Genomic DNA, 18,378 nt, shown 5'->3' on the forward strand with positions numbered 1-18,378 from the left:
AATAACCGTGACTCTCTGACACTGCGAGGCAAGGAAGCGAATGCTGCACCTCGGTACCGAATGGTGCGCTGCTGACTGTTGAGGCAACAGCAGCGGTGAGGAAAATTGAAAGGTTGATGAGGTGCAAGCATTGTTTCGCGCGGGTGCTTTGATTGCTGGCATTTCAAACAGCCAAAAAACGCACTGGTTCCCTGACCGGGAATCGAACCCGGCCGCGGCGGTGAAAGCGCCGAATCCTATCCACTAGACCACCAGGGAAGCTGTGAGAAGCAGCCTGCCAGCAAGCAGAACAAGGCAGTCTTTCTTCCTTGCTGCTTTGAAATTCAGGTCACTTTCACGCCAGGCAAACTTTTCGTACAAGATGACATTTTTTAGGCGAGATCACAAAGGACATGTTCAGGAAACCACAGCATCAAGTGCGTGTAGGCGTCCACCTGAAATCTATTTGCTTCTGTGCTTTTCTCAGAGATACACAGTCAGAGAAAAGCCGTCGGGATATTGAATAATCAGCACCAAAATATCAAGGACAATACAGAGGAAACAGTAATGCACTGCTTGAGACAAAGACTCAAACATATGCACGAACACAGATGTGTGCTCACTTTGTGTGAGTATGTCTCAGATATCCATATGATTCATGGAGGCGTGCAGTACAGTGTGAGGCCATTCGGCCAATCGTGCCAGTGCTGTCCACTTGAAAGTTCAGACGTGCTTTCTCCCGCTGTTATCTGCATTTCCCTGTCCTCTCTCGTTCCGCAGTGCCCCGCACAAAAGACAAACAGAAGGAGAACACTATGCTAAAGAGGAATTGATGCAGGAGGTTTTTATGCAGTTCCTCACCGTTTAAAATTGTTTTAGGTTCAATCTTTCGCTGTTGATCTTTTCCAAGGACCGCTTTAAGGTGCTGCCAAAACGTTTAAAATTGGGGATGTTAAAATTCCTTCCCGTCGGGGAATTTCACCCTGGTCTCCCGCGTGACAGGCGGGGATACTCACAACGAGACTAACGAGGAAGTGAGCAATGCAATGTCTGTCAGAGTAAGAATCGAGCCTGTTACACAGGAACAGGATGCCATTCAGCCCCTCAAAGCTGTTGCACAGCAACAGAAGCAGAACATTCATACCCTTGATCCACTTGCACAGGTACAGCTAATAAATTATTTATGCTCATGTGATGTGTTTGCTATGAAATGAATTGTTAAAAAAATTAGCCTGCATTGTCCGGGAATCGAACCCGGGTCTCCCGCGTGGCAGGCGAGAATTCTACCCCTGAACCACCAATGCACGCCGACTTAATCGATTCTATTTTCTGGTAGCTACAATTTATTTTTGACTTTTGTTAATACAAGCGGGGACACTGCGTTAACATAAAAAGCAATATGCAGCAGATACTGCATCTGGAATTGTTGATTAAATGCTGGAAACACTTCGAAGGTCCTGGAAGATCTGTGGACAGATAAACACAGGGTTAACCTCTCAGGTGCATGAGCTCTCGGTAGAGCTAAGATTTTGCACTTTTCTACGTCCCGTGGGAGTTTCCTTCCAACGTTGTTTAGCTGCTCAAAAATTACATAATTAAGAAACTAACCTTCCCCAAAAGATCAAATAGGAGCAGGATTGGGCCATTCGGCCCCTCGAGCCCGCCATTTAAAAAGTTCGTGGCTGATGAGACCTTCGACACAACGCAACTTTGCCGCCCGTTCCCCATAACCTTTGAATCCCCTGTAGCTGAAATATATGTCTATCAGACATACATAACCCGTTTGACGTCTTACAGTGTGGCCCGAGGGATAGTGTGGAGAAGCTGGGATTGCTTTCCTCTGGAGGCTAAGAGGAAATTTAATAGAGGCTTGCAAAATTACAATGGGTTTTGATAGAGGAAATAAAGACAAACGCTTTCCAATGGCAGGAGGGATGGTAACCAGAGGTAGAATTGTCTTATGCAGCGAATGTTAAGGCCTCATGAATATCAGGATAAGTTATCACGGCCCAGTTACTCTGTCATTCGAGTCTTGCACACGTTGCTAATGTGGCATTTTTCACACTGGCAATGAGTTGACTGATAGCCGTGCTGTGATCAGCTAAGTTTGTTAGGGAGATGCAGTCGGCAAAATAATACATGGAAGACGGATAATAACCGTGAATGTTCTGACACTGTGAGGCAAGGAAGCGAATGCTGCACCTCGGTACCGAATGATGCGCTGCTGACTGTTGAGGCAACAGCAGCGGTGTGGAAAATTGAAAGGTTGATGAGGTGCAAGCATTGTTTCGCGCAGGTGCTTTGATTGCTGGCATTTCAAACAGCCAGAAAACGCACTGGTTCCCTGACCGGGAATCGAACCGGGGCCGCGGCGGTGAAAGCGCCGAATCCTATCCACTAGACCACCAGGGAAGCTGTGATAAGCGGCCTGCCAGCAAGCAGAACAAGGCAGTCTTTCCTCCTTGCTGCTTTGAAATTCAGGTCACTTTCACGCCAGGCAAACTTTTCGTACAAGATGACATTTTTTAGGCGAGATCACAAAGGACATGTTCTGGAAACCACAGCATCAAGTGCGTGTAGGCGTCCACCTGAAATCTATTTGCTTCTGTGCTTTTCTCAGAGGTACACAGTCAGAGAAAAGCCGTCGGGATATTGAATAATCAGCACCAAAATATCAAGGACAATACAGAGGAAACAGTAATGCACTGCTTGAGACAAAGACTCAAACATATGCACGAACACAGATGTGTGCTCACTTTGTGTGAGTATGTCTCAGATATCCATATGATTCATGGAGGCGTGCAGTACAGTGTGAGGCCATTCGGCCAATCGTGCCAGTGCTGTTCACTTGAAAGATCAGACGTGCTTTCTCCCGCTGTTATCTGCATTTCCCTGTCCTCTCTCGTTCCGCAGTGCCCCGCACAAAAGACAAACAGAAGGAGAACACTATGCTAACGAGGAATTGATGCAGGAGGTTTTTATGCAGTTCCTCACCGTTTAAAATTGTTTTAGGTTCAATCTTTCGCTGTTGATCTTTTCCAAGGAGCGCTTTAAGGTGCTGCCAAAACGTTTAAAATTGGGGATGTTAAAATTCCTTCCCGTCGGGGAATTTCACCCCGGTCTCCCGCGTGACAGGCGGGGATACTCACAACGAGACTAACGAGGAAGTGAGCAATGCAATGTCTGTCAGAGTAAGAATCGAGCATGTTACACAGGAACAGGATGCCATTCAGCCCCTCAAAGCTGTTGCACAGGAACAGGAGCAGAACATTCATACCCTTGATCCACTTGCACAGGTACAGCTAATAAATTATTTATGCTCATGTGATGTGTTTGCTATGAAATGAATTGTTAAAAAAATTAGCCTGCATTGTCCGGGAATCGAACCCGGGTCTCCCGCGTGGCAGGCGAGAATTCTACCCCTGAACCACCAATGCACGCCGACTTAATCGATTCTATTTTCTGGTAGCTACAATTTATTTTTGACTTTTGTTAATACAAGCGGGGACACTGCGTTAACATAAAAAGCAATATGCAGCAGATACTGCATCTGGAATTGTTGATTAAATGCTGGAAACACTTCGAAGGTCCTGGAAGATCTGTGGACAGAGAAACACAGGGTTAACCTCTCAGGTGCATGAGCTCTCGGTAGAGCTAAGATTTTGCACTTTTCTACGTCCCGTGGGAGTTTCCTTCCAACGTTGTTTAGCTGCTCAAAAATTACATAATTAGGAAACTAACCTTCCCCAAAAGAAAAAATAGGAGCAGGATTGTGCCATTCGGCCCCTCGAGCCCGCCATTTAAAAAGTTCGTGGCTGATGAGATCTTCGACACAACGGAACTTTGCCGCCCGTTCCCCATAACCTTTGACTCCCCTGTAGCTGAAATATATGTCTATCAGACATACAGAACCCGTTTGACGCCTTACAGTGTGGCCCGAGGGATAGTGTGGAGAAGCTGGGATTGCTTTCCTCTGGAGGCTAAGAGGAAATTTAATAGAGGCTTGCAAAATTACAATGGGTTTTGATAGAGGAAATAAAGACAAACGCTTTCCAATGGCAGGAGTGATGGTAACCAGAGGTAGAATTGTCTTATGCAGCGAATGTTAAGGCCTCATGAATATCAGGATAAGTTATCACGGCCCAGTTACTCTGTCATTCGAGTCTTGCACACGTTGCTAATGTGGCATTTTTCACACTGGCAATGAGTTGACTGATAGCCGTGCTGTGATCAGCTAAGATTGTTAGGGAGATGCAGTCGGCAAAATAATACATGGAAGACGGATAATAACCGTGACTGTTCTGACACTGTGAGGCAAGGAAGCGAATGCTGCACCTCGGTACCGAATGATGCGCTGCTGACTGTTGAGGCAACAGCAGCGGTGTGGAAAATTGAAAGGTTGATGAGGTGCAAGCATTGTTTCGCGCAGGTGCTTTGATTGCTGGCATTTCAAACAGCCAGAAAACGCACTGGTTCCCTGACCGGGAATCGAACCTGGGCCGCGGCGGTGAAAGCGCCGAATCCTATCCACTAGACCACCAGGGAAGCTGTGATAAGCGGCCTGCCAGCAAGCAGAACAAGGCAGTCTTTCCTCCTTGCTGCTTTGAAATTCAGGTCACTTTCACGCCAGGCAAACTTTTCGTACAAGATGACATTTTTTAGGCGAGATCACAAAGGACATGTTCTGGAAACCACAGCATCAAGTGCGTGTAGGCGTCCACCTGAAATATATTTGCTTCTGTGCTTTTCTCAGAGGTACACAGTCAGAGAAAAGCCGTCGGGATATTGAATAATCAGCACCAAAATATCAAGGACAATACAGAGGAAACAGTAATGCACTGCTTGAGACAAAGACTCAAACATATGCACGAACACAGATGTGTGCTCACTTTGTGTGAGTATGTCTCAGATATCCATATGATTCATGGAGGCGTGCAGTACAGTGTGAGGCCATTCGGCCAATCGTGCCAGTGCTGTTCACTTGAAAGATCAGACGTGCTTTCTCCCGCTGTTATCTGCATTTCCCTGTCCTCTCTCGTTCCGCAGTGCCCCGCACAAAAGACAAACAGAAGGAGAACACTATGCTAACGAGGAATTGATGCAGGAGGTTTTTATGCAGTTCCTCACCGTTTAAAATTGTTTTAGGTTCAATCTTTCGCTGTTGATATTTTTCCAAGGAGCGCTTTAAGGTGCTGCCAAAACGTTTAAAATTGGGGATGTTATAATTCCTTCCCGTCGGGGAATTTCACCCCGGTCTCCCGCGTGACAGGCGGGGATACTCACAACGAGACTAACGAGGAAGTGAGCAATGTAATGTCTGTCAGAGTAAGAATCGAGCCTGTTACACAGGAACAGGATGCCATTCAGCCCCTCAAAGCTGTTGCACAGGAACAGGAGCAGAACATTCATACCCTTGATCCACTTGCACAGGTACAGCTAATAAATTATTTATGCTCATGTGATGTGTTTGCTATGAAATGAATTGTTAAAAAAATTAGCCTGCATTGGCCGGGAATCGAACCCGGGTCTCCCGCGTGGCACGCGAGAATTCTACCCCTGAACCACCAATGCACGCCGACTTAATCGATTCTATTTTCTGGTAGCTACAATTTATTTTTGACTTTTGTTAATACAAGCGGGGACACTGCGTTAACATAAAAAGCAATATGCAGCAGATACTGCATCTGGAATTGTTGATTAAATGCTGGAAACACTTCGAAGGTCCTGGAAGGTCTGTGGACAGAGAAACACAGGGATAACCTCTCAGGTGCATGAGCTCTCGGTAGAGCTAAGATTTTGCACTTTTCTACGTCCCGTGGGAGTTTCCTTCCAACGTTGTTTAGCTGCTCAAAAATTACATAATTAGGAAACTAACCTTCCCCAAAAGAAAAAATAGGAGCAGGATTGTGCCATTCGGCCCCTCGAGCCCGCCATTTAAAAAGTTCGTGGCTGATGAGATCTTCGACACAACGCAACTTTGCCGCCCGTTCCCCATAACCTTTGACTCCCCTGTAGCTGAAATATATGTCTATCAGACATACAGAACCCGTTTGACGCCTTACAGTGTGGCCCGAGGGATAGTGTGGAGAAGCTGGGATTGCTTTCCTCTGGAGGCTAAGAGGAAATTTAATAGAGGCTTGCAAAATTACAATGGGTTTTGATAGAGGAAATAAAGACAAACGCTTTCCAATGGCAGGAGTGATGGTAACCAGAGGTAGAATTGTCTTATGCAGCGAATGTTAAGGCCTCATGAATATCAGGATAAGTTATCACGGCCCAGTTACTCTGTCATTCGAGTCTTGCACACGTTGCTAATGTGGCATTTTTCACACTGGCAATGAGTTGACTGATAGCCGTGCTGTGATCAGCTAAGATTGTTAGGGAGATGTAGTCGGCAAAATAATACATGGAAGACGGATAATAACCGTGACTGTTCTGACACTGTGAGGCAAGGAAGCGAATGCTGCACCTCGGTACCGAATGATGCGCTGCTGACTGTTGAGGCAACAGCAGCGGTGTGGAAAATTGAAAGGTTGATGAGGTGCAAGCATTGTTTCGCGCGGGTGCTTTGATTGCTGGCATTTCAAACATCCAGAAAACGCACTGGTTCCCTGACCGGGAATCGAACCCGGGCCGCGGCGGTGAAAGCGCCGAATCCTATCCACTAGACCACCAGGGAAGCTGTGAGAACCGGCCTGCCAGCAAGCAGAACAAGGCAGTCTTTCCTCCTTGCTGCTTTGAAATTCAGGTCACTTTCACGCCAGGCAAACTTTTCGTACAAGATGACATTTTTTAGGCGAGATCGCAAAGGACATGTTCTGGAAACCACAGCATCAAGTGCGTGTAGGCGTCCACCTGAAATCTATTTGCTTCTGTGCTTTTCTCAGAGGTACACAGTCAGAGAAAAGCCGTCGGGATATTGAATAATCAGCACCAAAATATCAAGGACAATACAGAGGAAACAGTAATGCACTGCTTGAGACAAGGACTCAAACATATGCACGAACACAGATGTGTGCTCACTTTGTGTGAGTATGTCTCAGATATCCATATGATTCATGGAGGCGTGCAGTACAGTGTGAGGCCATTCGGCCAATCGTGCCAGTGCTGTCCACTTGAAAGATCAGACGTGCTTTCTCCCGCTGTTATCTGCATTTCCCTGTCCTCTCTCGTTCCGCAGTGCCCCGCACAAAAGACAAACAGAAGGAGAACACTATGCTAACGAGGAATTGATGCAGGAGGTTTTTATGCAGTTCCTCACCGTTTAAAATTGTTTTAGGTTCAATCTTTCGCTGTTGATCTTTTCCAAGGAGCGCTTTAAGGTGCTGCCAAAACGTTTAAAATTGGGGATGTTAAAATTCCTTCCCGTCGGGGAATTTCACCCCGGTCTCCCGCGTGACAGGCGGGGATACTCACAACGAGACTAACGAGGAAGTGAGCAATGCAATGTCTGTCAGAGTAAGAATCGAGCCTGTTACACAGGAACAGGATGCCATTCAGCCCCTCAAAGCTGTTGCACAGCAACAGGAGCAGAACATTCATACCCTTGATCCACTTGCACAGGTACAGCTAATAAATTATTTATGCTCATGTGATGTGTTTGCTATGAAATGAATTGTTAAAAAAATTAGCCTGCATTGGCCGGGAATCGAACCCGGGTCTCCCGCGTGGCAGGCGAGAATTCTACCCCTGAACCACCAATGCACGCCGACTTAATCGATTCTATTTTCTGGTTGCTACAATTTATTTTTGACTTTTGTTAATACAAGCGGGGACACTGCGTTAACATAAAAAGCAATATGCAGCAGATACTGCATCTGGAATTGTTGATTAAATGCTGGAAACACTTCGAAGGTCCTGGAAGATCTGTGGACAGAGAAACACAGGGTTAACCTCTCAGGTGCATGAGCTCTCGGTAGAGCTAAGATTTTGCACTTTTCTACGTCCCGTGGGAGTTTCCTTCCAACGTTGTTTAGCTGCTCAAAAATTACATAATTAAGAAACTAACCTTCCCCAAAAGAAAAAATAGGAGCAGGATTGGGCCATTCGGCCCCTCCAGCCCGCCATTTAAAAAGTTCGTGGCTGATGAGATCTTCGACACAACGCAACTTTGCCGCCCGTTCCCCATAACCTTTGACTCCCCTGTAGCTGAAATATATGTCTATCAGACATACTGAACCCGTTTGACGTCTTACAGTGTGGCCCGAGGGATAGTGTGGAGAAGCTGGGATTGCTTTCCTCTGGAGGCTAAGAGGAAATTTAATAGAGGCTTGCAAAATTACAATGGGTTTTGATAGAGTAAATAAAGACAAACGCTTTCCAATGGCAGGAGGGATGGTAACCAGAGGTAGAATTGTCTTATGCAGCGAATGTTAAGGCCTCATGAATATCAGGATAAGTTATCACGGCCCAGTTACTCTGTCATTCGAGTCTTGCACACGTTGCTAATGTGGCATTTTTCACACTGGCAATGAGTTGACTGATAGCCGTGCTGTGATCAGCTAAGTTTGTTAGGGAGTTGCAGTCGGCAAAATAATACATGGAAGACGGATAATAACCGTGACTGTTCTGACACTGCGAGGCAAGGAAGCGAATGCTGCACCTCGGTACCGAATGATGCGCTGCTGACTGTTGAGGCAACAGCAGCGGTGTGGAAAATTGAAAGGTTGATGAGGTGCAAGCATTGTTTCGCGCGGGTGCTTTGATTGCTGGCATTTCAACCATCCAGAAAACGCACTGGTTCCCTGACCGGGAATCGAACCTGGGCCGCGGCGGTGAAAGCGCCGAATCCTATCCACTAGACCACCAGGGAAGCTGTGAGAAGCGGCCTGCCAGCAAGCAGAACAAGGCAGTCTTTCCTCCTTGCTGCTTTGAAATTCAGGTCACTTTCACGCCAGGCAAACTTTTCGTACAAGATGACATTTTTTAGGCGAGATCACAAAGGACATGTTCAGGAAACCACAGCATCAAGTGCGTGTAGGCGTCCACCTGAAATCAATTTGCTTCTGTGCTTCTCTAAGAGGTACACAGTCAGAGAAAAGCCGCCGGGATATTGAATAATCAGCACCAAAATATCAAGGACAATACAGAGGAAACAGTAATGCACTGCTTGAGACAAAGACTCAAACATATGCACGAACACAGATGTGTGCTCACTTTGTGTGAGTATGTCTCAGATATCCATATGATTCATGGAGGCGTGCAGTACAGTGTGAGGCCATTCGGCCAATCGTGCCAGTGCTGTCCACTTGAAAGATCAGACGTGCTTTCTCCCGCTGTTATCTGCATTTCCCTGTCCTCTCTCGTTCCGCAGTGCCCCGCACAAAAGACAAACAGAAGGAGAACACTATGCTAACGAGGAATTGATGCAGGAGGTTTTTATGCAGTTCCTCACCGTTTAAAATTGTTTTCGGTTCAATCTTTCGCTGTTGATATTTTTCCAAGGAGCGCTTTAAGGTGCTGCCAAAACGTTTAAAATTGGGGATGTTAAAATTCCTTCCCGTCGGGGAATTTCACCCCGGTCTCCCGCGTGACAGGCGGGGATACTCACAACGAGACTAACGAGGAAGTGAGCAATGCAATGTCTGTCAGAGTAAGAATCGAGCCTGTTACACAGGAACAGGATGCCATTCAGCCCCTCAAAGCTGTTGCACAGGAACAGGAGCAGAACATTCATACCCTTGATCCACTTGCACAGGTACAGCTAATAAATTATTTATGCTCATGTGATGTGTTTGCTATGAAATGAATTGTTAAAAAAATTAGCCTGCATTGGCCGGGAATCGAACCCGGGTCTCCCGCGTGGCAGGCGAGAATTCTACCCCTGAACCACCAATGCACGCCGACTTAATCGATTCTATTTTCTGGTAGCTACAATTTATTTTTGACTTTTGTTAATACAAGCGGGGACACTGCGTTAACATAAAAAGCAATATGCAGCAGATACTGCATCTGGAATTGTTGATTAAATGCTGGAAACACTTCGAAGGTCCTGGAAGGTCTGTGGACAGAGAAACACAGGGATAACCTCTCAGGTGCATGAGCTCTCGGTAGAGCTAAGATTTTGCACTTTTCTACGTCCCGTGGGAGTTTCCTTCCAACGTTGTTTAGCTGCTCAAAAATTACATAATTAGGAAACTAACCTTCCCCAAAAGAAAAAATAGGAGCAGGATTGTGCCATTCGGCCCCTCGAGCCCGCCATTTAAAAAGTTCGTGGCTGATGAGATCTTCGACACAACGCAACTTTGCCGCCCGTTCCCCATAACCTTTGACTCCCCTGTAGCTGAAATATATGTCTATCAGACATACAGAACCCGTTTGACGCCTTACAGTGTGGCCCGAGGGATAGTGTGGAGAAGCTGGGATTGCTTTCCTCTGGAGGCTAAGAGGAAATTTAATAGAGGCTTGCAAAATTACAATGGGTTTTGATAGAGGAAATAAAGACAAACGCTTTCCAATGGCAGGAGTGATGGTAACCAGAGGTAGAATTGTCTTATGCAGCGAATGTTAAGGCCTCATGAATATCAGGATAAGTTATCACGGCCCAGTTACTCTGTCATTCGAGTCTTGCACACGTTGCTAATGTGGCATTTTTCACACTGGCAATGAGTTGACTGATAGCCGTGCTGTGATCAGCTAAGATTGTTAGGGAGATGCAGTCGGCAAAATAATACATGGAAGACGGATAATAACCGTGACTGTTCTGACACTGTGAGGCAAGGAAGCGAATGCTGCACCTCGGTACCGAATGATGCGCTGCTGACTGTTGAGGCAACAGCAGCGGTGTGGAAAATTGAAAGTTGATGAGGTGCAAGCATTGTTTCGCGCGGGTGCTTTGATTGCTGGCATTTCAAACAGCCAGAAAACGCACTGGTTCCCTGACCGGGAATCGAACCCGGGCCGCGGCGGTGAAAGCGCCGAATCCTATCCACTAGACCACCAGGGAAGCTGTGAGAAACGGCCTGCCAGCAAGCAGAACAAGGCAGTTTTTCCTCCTTGCAGCTTTGAAATTCAGGTCACTTTCACGCCAGGCAAACTTTTCGTACAAGATGACATTTTTTAGGCGAGATCGCAAAGGACATGTTCTGGAAACCACAGCATCAAGTGCGTGTAGGCGTCCACCTGAAATCTATTTGCTTCTGTGCTTTTCTCAGAGGTACACAGTCAGAGAAAAGCCGTCGGGATATTGAATAATCAGCACCAAAATATCAAGGACAATACAGAGGAAACAGTAATGCACTGCTTGAGACAAAGACTCAAACATATGCACGAACACAGATGTGTGCTCACTTTGTGTGAGTATGTCTCAGATATCCATATGATTCATGGAGGCGTGCAGTACAGTGTGAGGCCATTCGGCCAATCGTGCCAGTGCTGTCCACTTGAAAGATCAGACGTGCTTTCTCCCGCTGTTATCTGCATTTCCCTGTCCTCTCTCGTTCCGCAGTGCCCCGCACAAAAGACAAACAGAGTGAGAACACTATGCTAACGAGGAATTGATGCAGGAGGTTTTTATGCAGTTCCTCACCGTTTAAAATTGTTTTAGGTTCAATCTTTCGCTGTTGATCTTTTCCAAGGAGCGCTTTAAGGTGCTGCCAAAACGTTTAAAATTGGGGATGTTAAAATTCCTTCCCGTCGGGGAATTTCACCCCGGTCTCCCGCGTGACAGGCGGGGATACTCACAACGAGACTAACGAGGAAGTGAGCAATGCAATGTCTGTCAGAGTAAGAATCGAGCCTGTTACACAGGAACAGGATGCCATTCAGCCCCTCAAAGCTGTTGCACAGCAACAGGAGCAGAACATTCATACCCTTGATCCACTTGCACAGGTACAGCTAATAAATTATTTATGCTCATGTGATGTGTTTGCTATGAAATGAATTGTTAAAAAAATTAGCCTGCATTGGCCGGGAATCGAACCCGGGTCTCCCGCGTGGCAGGCGAGAATTCTACCCCTGAACCACCAATGCACGCCGACTTAATCGATTCTATTTTCTGGTTGCTACAATTTATTTTTGACTTTTGTTAATACAAGCGGGGACACTGCGTTAACATAAAAAGCAATATGCAGCAGATACTGCATCTGGAATTGTTGATTAAATGCTGGAAACACTTCGAAGGTCCTGGAAGATCTGTGGACAGAGAAACACAGGGTTAACCTCTCAGGTGCATGAGCTCTCGGTAGAGCTAAGATTTTGCACTTTTCTACGTCCCGTGGGAGTTTCCTTCCAACGTTGTTTAGCTGCTCAAAAATTACATAATTAAGAAACTAACCTTCCCCAAAAGAAAAAATAGGAGCAGGATTGGGCCATTCGGCCCCTCCAGCCCGCCATTTAAAAAGTTCGTGGCTGATGAGATCTTCGACACAACGCAACTTTGCCGCCCGTTCCCCATAACCTTTGACTCCCCTGTAGCTGAAATATATGTCTATCAGACATACAGAACCCGTTTGACGTCTTACAGTGTGGCCCGAGGGATAGTGTGGAGAAGCTGGGATTGCTTTCCTCTGGAGGCTAAGAGGAAATTTAATAGAGGCTTGCAAAATTACAATGGGTTTTGATAGAGTAAATAAAGACAAACGCTTTCCAATGGCAGGAGGGATGGTAACCAGAGGTAGAATTGTCTTATGCAGCGAATGTTAAGGCCTCATGAATATCAGGATAAGTTATCACGGCCCAGTTACTCTGTCATTCGAGTCTTGCACACGTTGCTAATGTGGCATTTTTCACACTGGCAATGAGTTGACTGATAGCCGTGCTGTGATCAGCTAAGTTTGTTAGGGAGTTGCAGTCGGCAAAATAATACATGGAAGACGGATAATAACCGTGACTGTTCTGACACTGCGAGGCAAGGAAGCGAATGCTGCACCTCGGTACCGAATGATGCGCTGCTGACTGTTGAGGCAACAGCAGCGGTGTGGAAAATTGAAAGGTTGATGAGGTGCAAGCATTGTTTCGCGCGGGTGCTTTGATTGCTGGCATTTCAAACAGCCAGAAAACGCTCTGGTTCCCTGACCGGGAATCGAACCCGGGCCGCGGCGGTGAAAGCGCCGAATCCTATCCACTAGACCACCAGGGAAGCTGTGAGAAGCGGCCTGCCAGAAAGCAGAACAAGGCAGTCTTTCCTCCTTGCTGCTTTGAAATTCAGGTCACTTTCACGCCAGGCAAACTTTTCGTACAAGATGACATTTTTTAGGCGAGATCACAAAGGACATGTTCAGGAAACCACAGCATCAAGTGCGTGTAGGCGTCCACCTGAAATCTATTTGCTTCTGTGCTTCTCTCAGAGATACACAGTCAGAGAAAAGCCGCCGGGATATTGAATAATCAGCACCAAAATATCAAGGACAATACAAAGGAAACATTAATGCACTGCTTGAGACAAAGATTCAAACATATGCACGAACACAGATGTGTGCTCACTTTGTGTGAGTATGTCTCAGATATCCATATGATTCATGGAGGCGTGCAGTACAGTGTGAGGCCATTCGGCCAATCGTGCCAGTGCTGTCCACTTGAAAGATCAGACGTGCTTTCTCCCGCTGTTATCTGCATTTCCCTGTCCTCTCTCGTTCCGCAGTGCCCCGCACAAAAGACAAACAGAAGGAGAACACTATGCTAACGAGGAATTGATGCAGGAGGTTTTTATGCAGTTCCTCACCGTTTAAAATTGTTTTAGGTTCAATCTTTCGCTGTTGATATTTTTCCAAGGAGCGCTTTAAGGTGCTGCCAAAACGTTTAAAATTGGGGATGTTAAAATTCCTTCCCGTCGGGGAATTTCACCCCGGTCTCCCGCGTGACAGGCGGGGATACTCACAACGAGACTAACGAGGAAGTGAGCAATGCACTGTCTGTCAGAGTAAGAATCGAGCCTGTTACACAGGAACAGGATGCCATTCAGCCCCTCAAAGCTGTTGCACAGGAACAGGAGCAGAACATTCATACCCTTGATCCACTTGCACAGGTACAGCTAATAAATTATTTATGCTCATGTGATGTGTTTGCTATGAAATGAATTGTTAAAAAAATTAGCCTGCATTGGCCGGGAATCGAACCCGGGTCTCCCGCGTGGCAGGCGAGAATTCTACCCCTGAACCACCAATGCACGCCGACTTAATCGATTCTATTTTCTGGTAGCTACAATTTATTTTTGACTTTTGTTAATACAAGCGGGGACACTGCGTTAACATAAAAAGCAATATGCAGCAGATACTGCATCTGGAATTGTTGATTAAATGCTGGAAACACTTCGAAGGTCCTGGAAGGTCTGTGGACAGAGAAACACAGGGATAACCTCTCAGGTGCATGAGCTCTCGGTAGAGCTAAGATTTTGCACTTTTCTACGTCCCGTGGGAGTTTCCTTCCAACGTTGTTTAGCTGCTCAAAAATTACATAATTAGGAAACTAACCTTCCCCAAAAGAAAAAATAGGAGCAGGATTGTGCCATTCGGCCCCTCGAGCCCGCCATTTAAAAAGTTCGTGGCTGATGAGATCTTCGACTCCCCTGTAGCTGAAATATATGTCTATCAGACATACAGAACCCGTTTGACGTCTTACAGTGTGGCCCGAGGGATAGTGTGGAGAAGCTGGGATTGCTTTCCTCTGGAGGCTAAGAGGAAATTTAATAGAGGCTTGCAAAATTACAATGGGTTTTGATAGAGTAAATAAAGACAAACGCTTTCCAATGGCAGGAGGGATGGTAACCAGAGGTAGAATTGTCTTATGCAGCGAATGTTAAGGCCTCATGAATATCAGGATAAGTTATCACGGCCCAGTTACTCTGTCATTCGAGTCTTGCACACGTTGCTAATGTGGCATTTTTCACACTGGCAATGAGTTGACTGATAGCCGTGCTGTGATCAGCTAAGTTTGTTAGGGAGTTGCAGTCGGCAAAATAATACATGGAAGACGGATAATAACCGTGACTGTTCTGACACTGCGAGGCAAGGAAGCGAATGCTGCACCTCGGTACCGAATGATGCGCTGCTGACTGTTGAGGCAACAGCAGCGGTGTGGAAAATTGAAAGGTTGATGAGGTGCAAGCATTGTTTCGCGCGGGTGCTTTGATTGCTGGCATTTCAAACAGCCAGAAAACGCTCTGGTTCCCTGACCGGGAATCGAACCCGGGCCGCGGCGGTGAAAGCGCCGAATCCTATCCACTAGACCACCAGGGAAGCTGTGAGGAGCGGCCTGCCAGCAAGCAGAACAAGGCAGTCTTTCCTCCTTGCTGCTTTGAAATTCAGGTCACTTTCACGCCAGGCAAACTTTTCGTACAAGATGACATTTTTTAGGCGAGATCACAAAGGACATGTTCAGGAAACCACAGCATCAAGTGCGTGTAGGCGTCCACCTGAAATCTATTTGCTTCTGTGCTTCTCTCAGAGATACACAGTCAGAGAAAAGCCGCCGGGATATTGAATAATCAGCACCAAAATATCAAGGACAATACAAAGGAAACATTAATGCACTGCTTGAGACAAAGATTCAAACATATGCACGAACACAGATGTGTGCTCACTTTGTGTGAGTATGTCTCAGATATCCATATGATTCATGGAGGCGTGCAGTACAGTGTGAGGCCATTCGGCCAATCGTGCCAGTGCTGTCCACTTGAAAGATCAGACGTGCTTTCTCCCGCTGTTATCTGCATTTCCCTGTCCTCTCTCTTTCCGCAGTGCCCCGCACAAAAGACAAACAGAAGGAGAACAGTATGCTAACGAGGAATTGATGCAGGAGGTTTTTATGCAGTTCCTCACCGTTTAAAATTGTTTTAGGTTCAATCTTTCGCTTTTGATCTTTTCCAAGGAGCGCTTTAAGGTGCTGCCAAAACGTTTAAAATTGGGGATGTTAAAATTCCTTCCCGTCGGGGAATTTCACCCCGGTCTCCCGCGTGACAGGCGGGGATACTCACAACGAGACTAACGAGGAAGTGAGCAATGCAATGTCTGTCAGAGTAAGAATCGAGCCTGTTACACAAGAACAGGATGCCATTCAGCCCCTCAAAGCTGTTGCAAAGGAACAGGAGCAGAACATTCATACCCTTGATCCACTTGCACAGGTACAGCTAATAAATTATTTGTGCTCATGTGATGTGTTTGCTATGAAATGAATTGTTAAAAAAATTGGCCTGCATTGGCCGGGAATCGAACCTGGGTCTCCCGCGTGGCAGGCGAGAATTCTACCCCTGAACCACCAATGCACGCCGAATTAATCGATTCTATTTTCTGGTTGCTACAATTTATTTTTGTCTTTTGTTAATACAAGCGGGGACACTGCGTTAACATAAAAAGCAATATGCAGCAGATACTGCATCTGGAATTGTTGATTAAATGCTGGAAACACTTCGAAGGTCCTGGAAGATCTGTGGACAGAGAAACACAGGGTTAACCTCTCAGGTGCATGAGCTCTCGGTAGAGCTAAGATTTTGCACTTTTCTACGTCCCGTGGGAGTTTCCTTCCAACGTTGTTTAGCTGCTCAAAAATTACATAATTAAGAAACTAACCTTCCCCAAAAGTAAAAATAGGAGCAGGATTGGGCCATTCGGCCCCTCCAGCCCGCCATTTAAAAAGTTCGTGGCTGATGAGATCTTCGACACAACGCAACTTTGCCGCCCGTTCCCCATAACCTTTGACTCCCCTGTAGCTGAAATATATGTCTATCAGACATACAGAACCCGTTTGACGTCTTACAGTGTGGCCCGAGGGATAGTGTGGAGAAGCTGGGATTGCTTTCCTCTGGAGGCTAAGAGGAAATTTAATAGAGGCTTGCAAAATTACAATGGGTTTTGATAGAGTAAATAAAGACAAACGCTTTCCAATGGCAGGAGGGATGGTAACCAGAGGTAGAATTGTCTTATGCAGCGAATGTTAAGGCCTCATGAATATCAGGATAAGTTATCACGGCCCAGTTACTCTGTCATTCGAGTCTTGCACACGTTGCTAATGTGGCATTTTTCACACTGGCAATGAGTTGACTGATAGCCGTGCTGTGATCAGCTAAGTTTGTTAGGGAGTTGCAGTCGGCAAAATAATACATGGAAGACGGATAATAACCGTGACTGTTCTGACACTGCGAGGCAAGGAAGCGAATGCTGCACCTCGGTACCGAATGATGCGCTGCTGACTGTTGAGGCAACAGCAGCGGTGTGGAAAATTGAAAGGTTGATGAGGTGCAAGCATTGTTTCGCGCGGGTGCTTTGATTGCTGGCATTTCAACCATCCAGAAAACGCACTGGTTCCCTGACCGGGAATCGAACCTGGGCCGCGGCGGTGAAAGCGCCGAATCCTATCCACTAGACCACCAGGGAAGCTGTGCGAAGCGGCCTGCCAGCAAGCAGAACAAGGCAGTCTTTCCTCCTTGCTGCTTTGAAATTCAGGTCACTTTCACGCCAGGCAAACTTTTCGTACAAGATGACATTTTTTAGGCGAGATCACAAAGGACATGTTCAGGAAACCACAGCATCAAGTGCGTGTAGGCGTCCACCTGAAATCAATTTGCTTCTGTGCTTCTCTAAGAGGTACACAGTCAGAGAAAAGCCGCCGGGATATTGAATAATCAGCACCAAAATATCAAGGACAATACAGAGGAAACAGTAATGCACTGCTTGAGACAAAGACTCAAACATATGCACGAACACAGATGTGTGCTCACTTTGTGTGAGTATGTCTCAGATATCCATATGATTCATGGAGGCGTGCAGTACAGTGTGAGGCCATTCGGCCAATCGTGCCAGTGCTGTCCACTTGAAAGATCAGACGTGCTTTCTCCCGCTGTTATCTGCATTTCCCTGTCCTCTCTCGTTCCGCAGTGCCCCGCACAAAAGACAAACAGAAGGAGAACACTATGCTAACGAGGAATTGATGCAGGAGGTTTTTATGCAGTTCCTCACCGTTTAAAATTGTTTTAGGTTCAATCTTTCGCTGTTGATATTTTTCCAAGGAGCGCTTTAAGGTGCTGCCAAAACGTTTAAAATTGGGGATGTTAAAATTCCTTCCCGTCGGGGAATTTCACCCCGGTCTCCCGCGTGACAGGCGGGGATACTCACAACGAGACTAACGAGGAAGTGAGCAATGCAATGTCTGTCAGAGTAAGAATCGAGCCTGTTACACAGGAACAGGATGCCATTCAGCCCCTCAAAGCTGTTGCACAGGAACAGGAGCAGAACATTCATACCCTTGATCCACTTGCACAGGTACAGCTAATAAATTATTTATGCTCATGTGATGTGTTTGCTATGAAATGAATTGTTAAAAAAATTAGCCTGCATTGGCCGGGAATCGAACCCGGGTCTCCCGCGTGGCAGGCGAGAATTCTACCCCTGAACCACCAATGCACGCCGACTTAATCGATTCTATTTTCTGGTAGCTACAATTTATTTTTGACTTTTGTTAATACAAGCG

The 18,378-nt window shown here is 46.3% G+C and overlaps 9 non-coding genes across 9 annotated transcripts; all 9 read right to left on the minus strand.

The window, feature by feature from the left end:
- Nucleotides 1-6,586: 6,586 nt before the first annotated feature.
- On the minus strand, nt 6,587-6,658 carry trnae-uuc (transfer RNA glutamic acid (anticodon UUC)). Its single transcript has one exon. It is a non-coding gene; the product is annotated as a tRNA-Glu (tRNA).
- Nucleotides 6,659-7,612: 954 nt separating this feature from the next.
- trnag-gcc (transfer RNA glycine (anticodon GCC)) lies at nt 7,613-7,683 on the minus strand. The gene has a single exon. It is a non-coding gene; the product is annotated as a tRNA-Gly (tRNA).
- A 2,063-nt stretch (nt 7,684-9,746) lies between these two features.
- On the minus strand, nt 9,747-9,817 carry trnag-gcc (transfer RNA glycine (anticodon GCC)). Its single transcript has one exon. It is a non-coding gene; the product is annotated as a tRNA-Gly (tRNA).
- A 1,035-nt stretch (nt 9,818-10,852) lies between these two features.
- Nucleotides 10,853-10,924, minus strand: trnae-uuc (transfer RNA glutamic acid (anticodon UUC)). Its single transcript has one exon. It is a non-coding gene; the product is annotated as a tRNA-Glu (tRNA).
- A 954-nt stretch (nt 10,925-11,878) lies between these two features.
- trnag-gcc (transfer RNA glycine (anticodon GCC)) lies at nt 11,879-11,949 on the minus strand. Its single transcript has one exon. It is a non-coding gene; the product is annotated as a tRNA-Gly (tRNA).
- Nucleotides 11,950-12,985: 1,036 nt separating this feature from the next.
- Nucleotides 12,986-13,057, minus strand: trnae-uuc (transfer RNA glutamic acid (anticodon UUC)). Its single transcript has one exon. It is a non-coding gene; the product is annotated as a tRNA-Glu (tRNA).
- A 955-nt stretch (nt 13,058-14,012) lies between these two features.
- On the minus strand, nt 14,013-14,083 carry trnag-gcc (transfer RNA glycine (anticodon GCC)). The gene has a single exon. It is a non-coding gene; the product is annotated as a tRNA-Gly (tRNA).
- A 997-nt stretch (nt 14,084-15,080) lies between these two features.
- trnae-uuc (transfer RNA glutamic acid (anticodon UUC)) lies at nt 15,081-15,152 on the minus strand. The gene has a single exon. It is a non-coding gene; the product is annotated as a tRNA-Glu (tRNA).
- A 3,088-nt stretch (nt 15,153-18,240) lies between these two features.
- trnag-gcc (transfer RNA glycine (anticodon GCC)) lies at nt 18,241-18,311 on the minus strand. Its single transcript has one exon. It is a non-coding gene; the product is annotated as a tRNA-Gly (tRNA).
- Between the last annotated feature and the right edge of the window lie 67 nt (nt 18,312-18,378).

This window comes from Somniosus microcephalus, unplaced genomic scaffold (genome assembly GCF_052327205.1).
Source record: "Somniosus microcephalus isolate GS21.2 unplaced genomic scaffold, FLI_Smic_1.0 unresolved_chr8, whole genome shotgun sequence".
Taxonomy (NCBI): Eukaryota; Metazoa; Chordata; class Chondrichthyes; order Squaliformes; family Somniosidae; genus Somniosus; species Somniosus microcephalus.